This window comes from Emydura macquarii, unplaced genomic scaffold (genome assembly GCF_026122565.2).
Source record: "Emydura macquarii macquarii isolate MOO-44397 ecotype Brisbane River unplaced genomic scaffold, CSIRO-AGI_Emac_v2 contig_1253, whole genome shotgun sequence".
NCBI classification, from domain to species: domain Eukaryota; kingdom Metazoa; phylum Chordata; order Testudines; family Chelidae; genus Emydura; species Emydura macquarii.
Window position 1 is genome coordinate 77,983,869 of NW_027131390.1, and position 14,406 is coordinate 77,998,274.

The following is a 14,406-nucleotide window of genomic DNA, read 5'->3' on the forward strand; positions in this document are numbered from 1 at the left end:
CAATATAATTTTGTGTTTCCCTTTGGGTATTTTAGGTCAAGTAAAAACCGTTAAATAGTAGCACTGGCTTGATGTGGTAAACACGCTAGCACATGGATATCTACTGTATACAATTCTGTTAGAAACACCCTATTCTTATTCTGTAGGCACTATGTCATATGCCACTTTCAGAATGATATTATATATTAAAACTACAAAACATATAGTTGTCTGGAGACACAAAAGGAATACTGATTTTACATTGTCACCTATAACACCCAAGACACTCTGTATTTTAAGTATTTAATGCACTACAAAAGTCGTCTTTTAGACTAGGTAGCTGTTGAATTAATTAATGCACAGAATATGTGTGTCATAATAAACACACAAGCTCCATAAATATTGCTGTTACATACAGTAGTCCACTACAGAGATTAAATACAAAGCAAAGTAATTGAGCTATTCATTGTGGACGTGTAATCTTGGTTCAGAGTAGTTTCATAAGTCAGATGTTCTTAGTGTATTTACCTTTTCAGTATGTGTATACACACACACACACACACACTGAAAATATATATGTATGTATATATATTAAATTGTGCGCGTGTGTGTGTGTGTGTGTGTATATATATATATATTAAATTGGCTCACTGCAACAAAAAAATTGTATCCTATTCTGTGTTCTTTGCTTTATGTAGCCATTAATTGTACAAAAGGCATTAACTCCTAGACTTTTGTCACTAAGGAATGCCTAGTCCAAAGTCTTTATATGATTTAATGTAGGTTCTGAAGATTTGTGAATATAAAAAAACTCAACGTCTCTTTTCCAAAATAATATATTTATTGACATTTCATTAAAATGCATACTTTCTTGATTGCCCCACATATCTAAAATTCCTCTGCTTGTGTATTGGGCAGCAACTGAACAACAAACTGTCAGATAAATTAATTACCAACATCATTGTTTCACATCTAGTTCTCCAGATGTTATACTTGTTTCCCATCTTCCTTGGTAGTCTTGTATATGATACAGACAAAGATATCTCTTTGTGTGGATACTAATTACTATAGGCGATGGCTTTTTTTACTGCTTCCTCTGATGCTTTCCCAGCTTCAAGCATGAACTGATTCTGTTAATCCTCAAATTTAAACAAAGCAGATGAACAATTCAGTTATTTCGGAAAGATATTTGTATTTATGGACAGACATATTCCCATTTCATCATGAATCAGCCATAGCACCTGGGGAAAGCAGTGAAAACTATGGCAGTTCCATCAATGTGATAAAGAATCAATCTTGTTTTCTAAACTAGAAGAATTGCCATAGGATTCACTGCCTTTTCCCAGGGCAGACTTTCTCTTGGCTTCATTTTTGTCACCTCCTGCTGTCAGACAGAAATAGCTTATTTTCTAGATATCCATCTGCTTATTCTTATGCTGCTATTTCAAAGAACTTTGGAGGAACATGCAAGGAAATGGAAGAGACATAACATTATTGGATCTAAGCTAATTTCCAGAAGCAATAGAAATCTGTATGTTACCTCTCAAACTGAAAGAAGTGGCAAGAAATGCAAAAAAGGAAGATCAAAGTAGGGGGCTAATTTCTTCAGTGAAAATAATATTTTTCTGTAGGTAATGTCATGAGTCTGAATGTGATGTAAATACTTTACAAATGAAAACTGTGAGAACACCAGGTATGTTGTGGGTTGGAGATAGATTGAGGTCTGTAGTGAATACACACATTTAGGTTCTTTCCACAGAACTCAGTCTTCAATTTAATTGGAAAGAAAGGGTGAATGTTTGGAAATTATCCTTTCTGATTGCAAAAATATCCTTAGTACAGTTAGTCACTTCACTGTTCCCTCATGCTTGACAGAAACATAGCCCCAACAGAAGTATGAACTTTGTCCATTTATCTGAATAGCTAACTTCAAAGCCAAGTTTTGACTACTAGTCCACTTACACTTTGAAGCCATCTTCTTCAAACACTAGGATGATTTCACACTGGGTTGTCACACAGAATAACAGCCATCAGTCACGGGAGCAATCACTACCTCTTAGGTCAAGAATTTGTCAGAACCTCAACCCAGCTCCTAGTTCAGTTTCATACAGAAAGCACTGCTGACTGCTCCGGCTGGACTGGGAGGCGAGTAGCAGTAGCTTTCCTTCGAAGCCTCACTTTAAGGTGCCCTAACATTCTTCAGGAGGACAGGAATGTTTCATGAACAAAGGGTGTCATGATTCAAAGGGCACAAGCATGGTCAGTCATAAGTGCCGCACTGAACTGAATTATTTTAGGCAAGCATTTGAGACTTCAGTAGTTGACGATGGTAAGCCAAGAAATTATTCTGTGACTTCTGAGTAGAGGTTGTTCTGTTTGTACCAATTCTGAATTTTGGATGCTTTGATGAAATTGCACCATTAAATTACTGTGTCATATTGTGACAGGCTGTACCAGATGCTTTAAGGCCCCCTTTTGGAGGCCTTGCAGTCTGACCACTGCCCACCTCAGGAAGGAGCAGTGGAGGGGGGTCCTTTAGGCCTGCCTAGACAAGCTGCATAGAAGCAGCCAGTCAGAGCACAGCAGGCTCAGATAAAAGTTGCTGCAGGGCCTGAGCAGGTCATAGAAAATTAGGCGTGGAAGGGACCTCAGGAGGTCATCTAGTCCAGCTCCCAATAAATCATCCCAGCCAGGCTTTGTCAAGCCGAGCCTTAAAAACCTCTATGGATGGAGATTCTACCACCTCCCTAGGTAACCCATTCCAGTGCTTCATCACCCTCCTAGTGAAAAACTTTTTCCTAATATCCAACCTAGATCTCTCCAACTGCAACTTGAGACCATTGCTCCTTGCTCTGTCATCTGCCACCACCGAGAACAGCTTAGCTCCATCCTCCCTGAAACTCTCCTTCAGGTAGTTGAAGGCCACTGTCAAATCCCCCCTCACTCTTCTCTTCTGCAGACTAAACAGTTCCCTCAGTCTCTCTTCATAAGTCATGAGCCACAGCCCCCTAATCATTTTTGTTGCCATCCGCTGGATTCTCTCCAATTAGTCCACATCCTTCCTGTAGTGGGGGGCTCAAAACTGGATACAGTACTCCAGATGTTGCTTCACCAGTGCCAAATAGAGGGGAATAATCACTTCCCTTGATCTGCTCCTACCAATGCTCCTACTAATGCAGCCCAATATTCCATTCGCCTTCTTGGCAGCAAGGGCACACTATTGACTCAAATCCAGCTTCTTGTCCACTGTAACCCCCAAGTCCTTTTCTGCAGAACTGATGCAGTCAGTCGGTCCCCAGTAGCAGTGCATGGGATTCTTTCATCCTAAGTGCAGGACTCTGCACTTGTCCTTGTTGAATCTCATCAGATTTCTTTTGGCCCAATTCTCCAATTTGTCTAGGTCAGCGGTTCCCAACCTCTGGTCTCCGGACCCTTGATGGTCCGCGAGGCTATTACAGGGGGTCTGCGGAATTAGGGATATAAAAGCGACCGGTTAACCGGTAAGTATTAGTCTTACCATTTACAAATTGTGTTAACCATGTATCCGTTTGCTGCATGGGGGTGGGGCTGTGCACGTGGGGGGCGGGTGTTGCAGGGATGGATGATGGGGGGAGGGGCTGGGACTCTGACATGTGCAGAAGTCCAGGGGAGAGCCCCGACAGCGGCACCAGTTGAGCAGGAAGCAGTGTGAGTGAGCCGGGAGGCAGTGGCTGAGGTGCACTTGGGTGAAGGTTTTGGGAGGTCGGGCGGGCGGGCATGGGGAGTGTCCCCGGACCTGGGGCAGGGTCAGGAGCGCAGCAGGGGGGCAAATGCGCTCGGGGCATGGGCAGGGCGTGGAGGTGCTTTATTGCCCCCGCCTGCAGGCTGGGGGGCATTGGGGCCCCACACGCCCAGGGCAAAGACGGGGAAGCCAGGGTGGAGGTACCTCCTCGCTCCAGCTGGCGTGGCCGAGACCCCGTCCCCCCTGCTCCTGGTGCCAGACAAAGCCCAACCCAGCTGCTTAAGTGTGGCCTGGGCAGGGCAGAGAGCCTCCCCATGTGTGTCTTGTTGTGCTGGCTGAATAGCCTCTCCACTCCCCAACACAGCCAGCTCCCCCCGGGGGAGAGCTCCACAGCAGGTAGATCCCGCCTCCACGGCTGGCAGGGACCCGTTTTCCTCGGGCAGTTGCCAGTCACCGCCAGCCGCTTTGCGTCGCCAGTCTATCGCCATATGAGAGCCTCATGTAGGGGGGGTGGGAGAAGGCATGTGAGTGTGGGGCAATGCCTAGTGCACCGCAGGCTTTGTGCAACCTGAGCCACCCATACAGCCTGCGGCCAGGGACCCCCTGCCCTGGGTGTTGAGCTGTGCTCGTCCGAGACCCCCAGCCTCACTCCCGGCCAGTGCTGAGATGTGCTGAGAGAGCCTCTGAAGAGCCATCTACGCTCCGGGAGGAAGCACGGGCATGCTGCGGCTTCCCTGCCCTGGCACCAGCTAAGGGGCCCTTGGGCAATGTGGCGGCAGCGGCCCCGGAGAGGAGAGCTTACGGCCCCAGCTGGGTGGTTCGCAGCTGGCTCAACGCAGGCTCCAAGTGCTAGAGCCAGAGAATTCCCGGGCCACCACCAGCTGCTATGGGGTGGGGTGTGTGTGTGAGGTGGGCTCCTGTTGTCTAAAGTAGCATGTGGTGGTCCACAAAATGTTTGGAGATTGAAAAGGGGTCCACACACTCAAAAAGGTTGGGAACCGCTGGTCTAGGTCACTCTGTATCCTATCTCTACCCTCCAGCTTATCTACCACTCCCCCCAGCTTAATGTCATCGTGAACTTGCTGAGGGTGCAATCCACCCCATCATCCACATCATTAATGACTGTTGAACAAAACTGGCCCCAGCACCGACCCCTGGGGCACTTCACTTGATACTGGCTGCCAACTAGACATTGAGCTATTGATCACTGCCATTGAGCCTGATGATTTAACCAGTTTTCTATCCACCCTATAGTCCACTCATCCAAACCAAACTTGCTGGCAAGTATACTGTGGGGGACCGTATCAAAAGTTTTGCTAAAGTCAAGGTATATCATGTCCACCACTTTCCCTACATCCACAGAGCTAGTCATCTCATCATAGAAGGCAATCAGGTTGGTCAGACATGACTTGCCCTTGGTGAATCAATGCTGACTGTTCCCGATCACCTTCTTCTCCTCCAAGTGCTTCAAAATGGATTCCTTGAGGACCTGATCCATGATTTTTCCGGGGACTGAGGTGAGGCTGATGGGTCTGTAATTCCCTGGCTCCTCCTCCTTCCCTTTTATAAAGATGGGCACTATTTTTGCCCTTTACCAATCATCCGGGACCTCCTCCAATCACCACAAGTTTTCGAAGATAATGGGAAATGGCTATGCAATCACCTCAGCCAACCCCCTCAGCACCCTCAGATGCATTGCAACTGGCCCCATGGACTTGTGCATATCCAGCTTTTCTAAATAGTCTTGAACCTATTCTTTCACCACTGAGGGCTGCTCATCTCCTCCCCATCCTGTGCTGCCCAGTGTGTAGTCTGGGAGCTGACCTTATCTGTGAAGATAGAGGCAAAAAAAATAATTGAGTACTTCAGCTTTTTCCACATCATCCATCACTAGGTTGCCTTCTTCATTCAGTAAGGGGCCCACACTTTCCCTGACCTTCTTCTTATTACCCTTCCTGCCTCTTGCTAGCTGCAAATCTAATTGTGCTTTGTCCTTCCTGATTTCACTCCTGCATGCTCAAGCGGTATTTTTATACTCCTTTCTAGTCATCTATCCAAGCTTCCATTTCCTCGTTGGGCCCAGAAAGGTGAGGAAGTGCTGGAAGACTGTGGAACTTTCCAGGCTATGAGGCATAGGAGAGAACCTACTCAAAAGGGAAATAGACAGAAAGAACCCAAGGACTGTAACCCTAAGAGGTAACAGGTGAAGATGATGGGACTGAGTGCGAAGCAGTGCAGGGAATGTTGCAGCAGCTATTAAGTGAATGGAAGCACTACATGGCTGCTGTTTACAGGGTTCCTAGGTTGTCACCTGCTATGGTGGGCCCAAGTCCCCCCACTGGCCAGTGGGGAAGTGGCCTAAATTCGGAAAAAGGGGACAAGACTCTTTAAAAGCCTGAGAAAGGCGCTGCAATTTAAACGAGCCCAGAGATGGGGCTGAACACTCTCTGGTGAGGGCCAACCATTTATTGAATTTTGTTATCTCGGAAGAGGTTCATCTATTAAATATGTGACTTAGCCAGAGGACTGAGCCACTGAAGACCACCTAGTGAGGTCAACAGCCTATATGGAAGAGATTGCAACATCACATCCAGCCGACAGGAGGCACTCACACAAGGGGAGTTCCCCACCCTTCCATCACACACAGAAAGCCTATATGTATGTGGATCCCCTCATGAGTTAGCAGAGTTCTATTATGTCTCTGCCAGTCCAGAGAGAATGGTGAACGATCAGCACTCAGCTATCGTCTATTCAAAGTAGAACACCTTGTGATGGTAGGTTTGCTCTCCCTGGGAAAAGCTTTTCCACCTCTTGAATGAAGGGAGGGGGATTTGGGAGTAATGGGAAAATTACCAAAAGGCAGAACAAAAGAAGCAGGTGACCACATCAGGACTGTGTAAAGGGATTCACAGGAGGAAAAAGCCATTTTGCACCAGATTAAGAAGAGGGAGACTGGTGCAGGGGTAGGGTAGGTAAGAGGGTGGAGGACTCTGCCTGTCTGATGGAACACACATGATGTCCCCCTTCTTCCCCCCGCAGACTTCTAAGTGAAGGGTGTGCTAGGGACATTGCATTTAGGATATTTTATTGTTTGGTATGATCTGTACTCTCCTGTGCTTTACATGATTAAATATAAAGAGCATAAAGTTGATAGAGGAATAAAATGTATGTGACTATTTCCCAACTACTGCTGGCCCCAGAAGGAGTTAAATTGTAAACCAGAAGCTTCATACTTTGGGGTGGATTTCTGGGAGTGTGGTGTGTTTAACCAGTGGGGAATCTGAATGGCTACCACTGTGCTCAAAGAGGCTACATGGCTCGCCAGCAGGTTTCCACGCTAGAGGGATTGGGGGTTGCTAGACAGAATGTCCGAGGCCTGTGTGTGTGCCTAGAGACCCTGAGAGTGGGGCAATGGCTGGATTCCATTCAAGCTCCAGGACCATGAAACACCCTTAGGAATCTAGAATACAGAGGCTTGGATTCCTCTAACAGCAGTTCTAGTGGCCAGGAAGGGGCTCTCACTAGGATCTATGACACCCTCATTCTCTTTCCCTCCGCCCCCCTGCTCTCCCCCTCCATTCTTTGTCTTCTAACAGGTGCTTCAAGGATAGCAAATAACTTGTAGTCTCTCTTTTTCCAGAGTTCATCAAAATCTAGGTCATCCACTGAAAGTAACAAATTTCTTCAGTGTCTTCAGTCCTGATTGTCATTTTATGGTGTCATTGGCAAGCTGCATTAGCAACATGGAGCATGATGTGAGTTTCAAAATGTTTTTCATGTGAATATGATGCAAGATCGTTTTTATTGTCTCTTGGTGAGAAGAGCCCAGTTTCACCAAGAGTGCTACATTTTTCTTTGGCCACAGTTTTCAGTAATCCAGTAGCTTGAAGAGGTCAATCCTATTTCCATTGACCTGTAGAAAGCTTTTACAGTTTATTGGTAGAAATCCTGTCTGATTTGTCGTTATTGGATTGCTGTATTATGCTCTAAATGGGGCAACCCTGAAAGATTATTCAGAAGCTACTGCTGGTGCATAACACAGTGCCCTGCTTACTTAGTTGTACTGTATTTACTATAGAAATTTACTGCTTTGCCTCTTACCTGCTTATATCAACATTTCAGTATTTTTTAAAGCCTATTGTGGATGGTGTATTTTGTTGCTATTGTACTTAAGAAACTTCCTCTTATTCATATATTATTTGGCTGTTGAGTTCATCTGATGCATTCTGGCCTTTCAGTTCCTAAATCTGATTGATTGTTTTAGGGTAGAATATTTTCAAGAGAGGTCTCACAATTCTGAAAATCAGTTGTCCTCAATTCTGCACCCGAAAACCTTACTGACCTTTCCAAACCATTGGTTCAGTTGGTTCAGCAGAGGTTACGTGTATACTTTCAGGGGATGGAATAAGACCTACTTGTTTGTTTGAACCTTTCCCTGAAGGTGGGAGGGTGAGGTATGCCCTTGATTGCATTTGGTTTATTGGGTTGTCCCTTTATATTTAGCCTGACCTAAGTAAGTTTATTTTGTGCTGTCTATAATAATTCATATAAATCTACACATTGTGATGGACATATTTTTAAAAGTAAATATTTTTTTTTAAAAAGGACAAAAGACTCTAGGAGTCTTTAAACCTCAGCTTAATGGTAGAAATGTTTCTGCTATATCCTGCCAGTTGAACAAGTTGTCAAATTAAACTAATGCAGAAGTGGAGAATGTTCTCTTTTTAGGAAGCTCACTTATTGTGTAGGTCAAGTAAAACAGAAAATTAAAAAAAAATTCCATGCAGGAAATCTAATGATTTTTGAACAGAAGCCCCATAGAAAGTCAAAATGGTGTACTCAAAATATAATGAGTCTTGCAGACCAATTACAGACATGAACCATCTGTCACACTATTATTCTACATTTGTCAGGCAGGTAGGCATAGACCTAACATGAACATGAAAATGGCAAGATTGACTTGTATATATTGATAATATTTTTGTTCATAGTTCATGGTACATTTTGACAGTGGAATTGGAAGTGGATTTTACTGTTTTTCTGATCTCTATTATGTGGGTGTCCTATAATACTGTAATTGGCTTGCAGATCAGCTCTGGTGCAAATTCATGGTTGTCAGACATCAGTTCCATTTCCTGTACAATCTGTGAACATCTTTTTCTGTTACTCAGAGAAGAATGGAATGGTGCCTCCTTTTTTCTTGTGCAGCAAATGGTTAATTACTTGCTCCATGGTATTGCTTACCTAGCTGCAATCACCAAAAATGTGAAGAGATTCACATTTACCTTGGGTTTAATTGTATAAGTCCACTGCCCAGGATAGTAATATTAGTTTAAAATGTTCCTTTCAGATGCTGCTTATCATTTTCATGCAGTTGTTGTAACTTTAGAGCTGTGTGTGTAAGTCTTAAAGGTGAACTGAAAACCTTTGTACTGAAATGAAAATAAATGAATTTTTAAAATAAATTTGTTTGCAAGATAGTATGATAAAAATCTGTTCCTCTTTTTATTGGGGCCCAATCCAAATTCCCAAAATGTAATAAATGGGAGTCTTTCCATTGCATTCAATGAGCTTTGGATCAGGCCTCACCTGCCAACTCCAGTATTCTGTGCATGTTAACGGCATCTGCTCTCTTTGCCCTGTTTTAGGTGTTTGTGATGTCATCCCTTTTGGGACTCAAAGGGCCAGATTCTCCTCTGCATCCAAGCTCTCCCTGGGGGGGTGGGCAGGGAGCTGGATATGGCTCTATCATCCTGTAGACTAGTGTGTTAATAATTTGGAATGTTTTTCTTTTTCTTCAAATATATATGTGAATTTTGTGTGAATGTGTTTTCTTAGTTTTTAAATGTAAATTAACAACCATAGATATTAAATTATCCAAGGAACAGGTATGCCATGGGCAGCAGAGTTGAGGTCATCCTAGAGTATACCACCATTTACTGTATTTTTATCTTTTCTGAAATAGGAATAACTTTAACTTTATTTTTCCCAATAAATATGAACTTGAACAATATGCTGGGGTGTAAAATCCCTTTGGGACCTGACACGTGAATCTTCTTGTGACAGAGACACTAAAGAAACTGCTGGGAGAAATTCGTAGCATCAGTGCACAAGATATGCATGTACTGCCTTTGTCTGGTAGAAGATATTTAGGAATACTGCTTCCCTAGTCCCATAATCCTAGCCAGGCTTTCCAGATCCTCTCCAGCCTTTACAGATCTGCACAAAGGCAGCTGAGCCTTGCTAGAAAATTAGCCAGGCAGAAAAAGTACACTCAGATTACGCTGAAGAGCCCATTAAGAGGAAGGATAGGGAACCTGTCTGGTCAGTGTGAGGTACAGAAAGCAGAAGTCTTGGCTGCACTAAAAGATACAGGTACTCTGGAATAGTTGTTAAGGTATTTTTTCTTTTATTTGTAATTGTTTTAAATCTTGGTTAATCTCTGCCAGGCAAAACCTTACACAACCATCTGGGTCTCAAACCCTGGTCTGTTGGGGTCCTGAGATTCATCATTCACCAGTCCTCCTCCCAGCAGCTCACAGACAACAGCTGGGGCCAGGGTCCATGAAGCCCAACTGGCACACAAGCTTCAATCCTACGTTCTGATAGAGAGAGCTTTAAGGCTCCTGTTGGGCTGTAGCCCCTATTTAAGCCAGAAGAGGAAACCAGAAGTAGTCTATACCGTAGTCTATGCTGTGGAGTGTTGGTCTGGTGTTTACTTGTTCCTGCCTTCTTGTCCTGACTCTTGGTAATCTACTCTTGATCCCTGTCTTCCAGTTTGTCTTTTGATTCTGATTTCCTGGCGTTCCAATCCTACCTGGTTCCTGGTAACTAGCTTCTGGACCCTCAGCCAAAGCCAGGTCGCCCCCATAGGGTTGCCAGGTGTCTGATTTTCAAAGTCCAGTGAAAAAGGGGGCCTGACTAGAACCCACTGTAACTGGCCTCTGCCACCGGAGCGCAGGGGCAAGAGCAGCAGCTGTTGCTGGAGCCTCAAGAAGCACTCAGGAATGGCTCTGCCGGAGAGAGGTATTGGTGGCTCCCCCAGTCACCCTTCCATGCCTGGAGAATGGCTGTCCCTCCCCTTCCCTATCCCAGTCACCCCTTATCCCTAGAGCCCTGCTCAGCTGGCAGAAGGAGGGAGGTGGAGAGAGCAGTGAGTGATGGGGAGGGGGGAGGTGGGAAGAGGTTCAGAGGGTGTTGCCTTGAGAGAAGAGGTGGAGCGCAGGGGGAGGGAGGTTTCCAGCACTCTGTGTCCAGTTTTCACAAATTAAAAATTTGGCTGCCCTATGCCCTGGCCCTGACAATGGTAATGTTTGCAAACTGTGACACTATTAACCTTGATTCCACAAAAGTCTGTAAATGAACAGCAACCTTCAGGTACATATATGTGTTTGTCAAAAACCTTCATGCAGTATATTTATTCAGATATGCCAACTCTAGCTTTTCCTCAGACCTCTTATGTCTTAAATGTCACTGCCTGGGTAACTGAAATATAATGAAATACTAGTTTTTAAAACACTTATTAAAAAGGTCCTGAGTAAAAATTCCCTTAGTTGTATTGTAATATAACAGTGATGTATATAACAGCAGATAATCTGTGACATTACTTCAGTATGTGGGAAAATCTATTTAAATGCAATATTTATAGCAGGGAGAGGTGTTAAGTACTTTGTCTGGCTTCTGTTGAAACCAGGAAAGGATATTACTAAATCCAGTAAACCGTTGGCTTGTAGTTGCTATATATTTGGGGGGTGGGAAAGAAGGAGTGTACACAAGTAACTAATTATATTTTGTCAAGTATTTTGTATATTTTTAAGTATTGAACGTCTTTTTAAGGTCCATTTAAAAAAAAAATCATTTTCCTCCAATGCAAGCGTTTAAAAGGGGCAGGTGTTCAATTGCTTAAAAAAATTAGTAGTACAAGGTATTTCATTGTAATGCGCAGGGGCAGAGAGCATATGCAGCAGTGTTAGTTTTGGAGAAGCACTGATTTTGCTTCTCAGATATTCTTTGAGATGCTATTGCATTTTAATGATGTAATTTGGTGATAGCCATTAGTGTGAAGCATGATATCTGAAAACAAAGAGAATGGGACCTGAAAGGCAGACCATTAACAGTTGGAGGAAGCTGAGAGAGTGAGTTGTAAAATAAATAAATAATAAAGTCAACAAAAGAGGGTATCGAGCAACAATGGAGGATAGCCAGGAGAGGCTAGGTTTGTTCAAGGAGTAGGTCACGGTGGGGAGGACAGAAATGTTACTAGGGAGCTTAGGAAGAAATGATGAAAATGGGTGTTCCTTGGGAGACCTGAGAAGATTCACTGCACCTAGCCAGTTGTTAGTCTTTAACAAAGTACGTGATATACAGTGATATATTTAATTATGAAAAATAAAGATATATTTTTGTTTTTGTAGGCAACATGTATAACTGAAAAGGACATTTTTTCCTTGCCTGGCCATGGCTCATTTAACATGAGTCTATGACACAGGGCATGCCAGAATTATCCCCTAAAATCCCTTCATTGAATGACCTGTAAATACCACATTTTTTCTGTAACTTGTATTTCAGGAAATGGAAGGCAGACAACATTAATTTTATAGAGAATCTTTTAAAATGTAATTATTTTAGATCCTTTCTGCAATTCACAACCATATTTTCTCTTCCTGATACAAGTTTTCATCAATACAAATACAGTGTTGAATCACTTCCATTCACAGGAATCTGAATACATCAGCCTTAATTAATGGAATGGAATACTTTTATGTTAAATGCATTCAGGATAACTAAGTTTGTTCATTCTTTACTTTAGTTATTGATGTCGTGACTAAAATAATTGGAACCACAAAAATGTCTGGGGTACTGTGACAGATTTTAGCCCTGTACCCAAGTGAGATGGAGGCAGCCATGCAGAGACTCCTTTTCAGCATAAGAATGCTGTATGCTGACTCTGAATAGGCAAGTGTGGAAGAGTCCATTGGTGGTGGACCAATGGAGGGATTGCTGATTCCATGTCTATTCAGATCTATAAGAAAGTAATTTCTCTGCCAGCTCATTGACTGGAATACCAGCCCTACCATACACAAGGCCAGTTTACTTGAGGTGAAGTTGATGGTGTTTTGCATGGTGTTTTTTGTTTGTTTGTTTGTTTGGGTTTTTTTAATTATTTTTGTTTTGGATTAGTTTTGTTTTTAGTATAGTTCTCTCCCATTAAGTGCTGAATGGGGGTTGGGCCGGGCAGGAGATTGTGTAATAGCTCTTGTTTTCAGCACAGGCAGCCCCCTCAGGAAAAGTGATTGGTGTTTGGGGGATCTTGTTTATTGGGTTCATCCTCTGATACTGGATCCTCTGATACTGGTCAAGGGGCTGGGCTGCAGGTACTGTGTAATAAGTATTCCCTTTCTGAGCAATGATGAGTCTTCACTTTAATGGGGCTTCCTCTTTTCCTGTCTGTGAGTTTCCAGGTGGGCTGGGGTCAGCTTTGCAATTGAGTGGCAGCTCCTTAGGATCAGGCAGATTTTTTTGAAGTTTTTTTCCAAATCAGCTATTCCCCATTTTTGTATTAAGTAATGCAAATGTTTGTTGTGGCTTATATGTTGCATATCTAGGTCAGATTATGAAGAAAGCTATCCTCCTTACTTGCCAGTGATAGATGGTTTAATGCAAAGTTATTTCTGTTCTAAAACAGGTGCTTCATTTTTATACTGGTAGACCCCAGTAACATAACAATTGTTAATGATGGGAATTGAAATACCATGCCTCACTCAGAAGCTAACACAAGGGGTGAGCCAAAGGTTTCCAAGAATCTCTTTCACAAATAACTGTTAATGGAAAAATTGGAACCAGTGTGACATTTTATTCCTGTTCAGCATTTTCATCTAGTTCAAGTAAGAACAACCATACTGTGTCAGACCAAAGGTCCATCTAGCCTAGTATCCTGTCTTCTAGCAGTGGCCAGTGCCTGATGCTTCAGAGGGAATGAATGGAATGGGGCAATTTCAAGAGATCCATCTCTTGTTGCCAGTCCCAGCTTCTGGCAGTTGGGGGGCGAGACTTAGGGACACCCAGGGCCTTGGGGTTGCATCCCTGACCGTCTTGGCTACTGGCCTTTGATGGACTTTTCCTCCAAGAACTTTAGTTCTTTTTTGAAACCTGCTATAGTCTTGGTCTTCACAACATCCCCTGGCAATAAGTTCCACAGGTTGATTGTGCCTTGTGTGTAGAAGTGCTTCCTTATGTTTGTTTTAAACCTGCTACCTATTAATTTCATTGAGTGACCCCTTGCTCTAGTGTTATGTGAAGGAGTAAGTAACACTTCCATGTTCACTTTCTTCATTCTGGTCATGACTGTATAGATCTCTATCGTATCCCCCCTCAGTTGGCTCTTTTCTAAACTAAACAGTTCCAGTCTTCCTAATCTCTCCTTGTTTGGAAGCTGTTCCATACTCCTAATCATTTTTACCTAATGCCTTTTTGTCTAATGGTTGCTAAGCAAGCAATAATTCGGAACAATTTGAGATTGCATTTCAGGGTCACAGTTGCATCTCCATAGACTTCAGTGTGCTATAACATTTTAGCAGCACAAACAGGAATAAATCTTTATTCTTTAATGCATCCTCCTCATACCCACCTTTCTGTACATGTTGGAAAAGACTCATGTTTAGATTTCCATAGCTACCCTCACCATTTTAGAATTTGAATTGAAGGCT

At 43.3% G+C, this 14,406-nt stretch overlaps 1 protein-coding gene across 1 annotated transcript in view; it reads left to right on the forward strand.

Annotated features, from left to right (window-relative positions):
• The window catches only part of LOC137153687 (sodium channel protein type 2 subunit alpha-like), a 186,679-nt gene that overhangs the window by 12,252 nt on the left and 160,021 nt on the right, over nt 1-14,406 (forward strand). Inside the window, exon 2 of the mRNA XM_067549309.1 lies at nt 7,341-7,455. The gene's annotated coding sequence lies outside the window, so the exon portion shown is untranslated. The remainder of the gene's footprint in view (nt 1-7,340; nt 7,456-14,406) is intronic.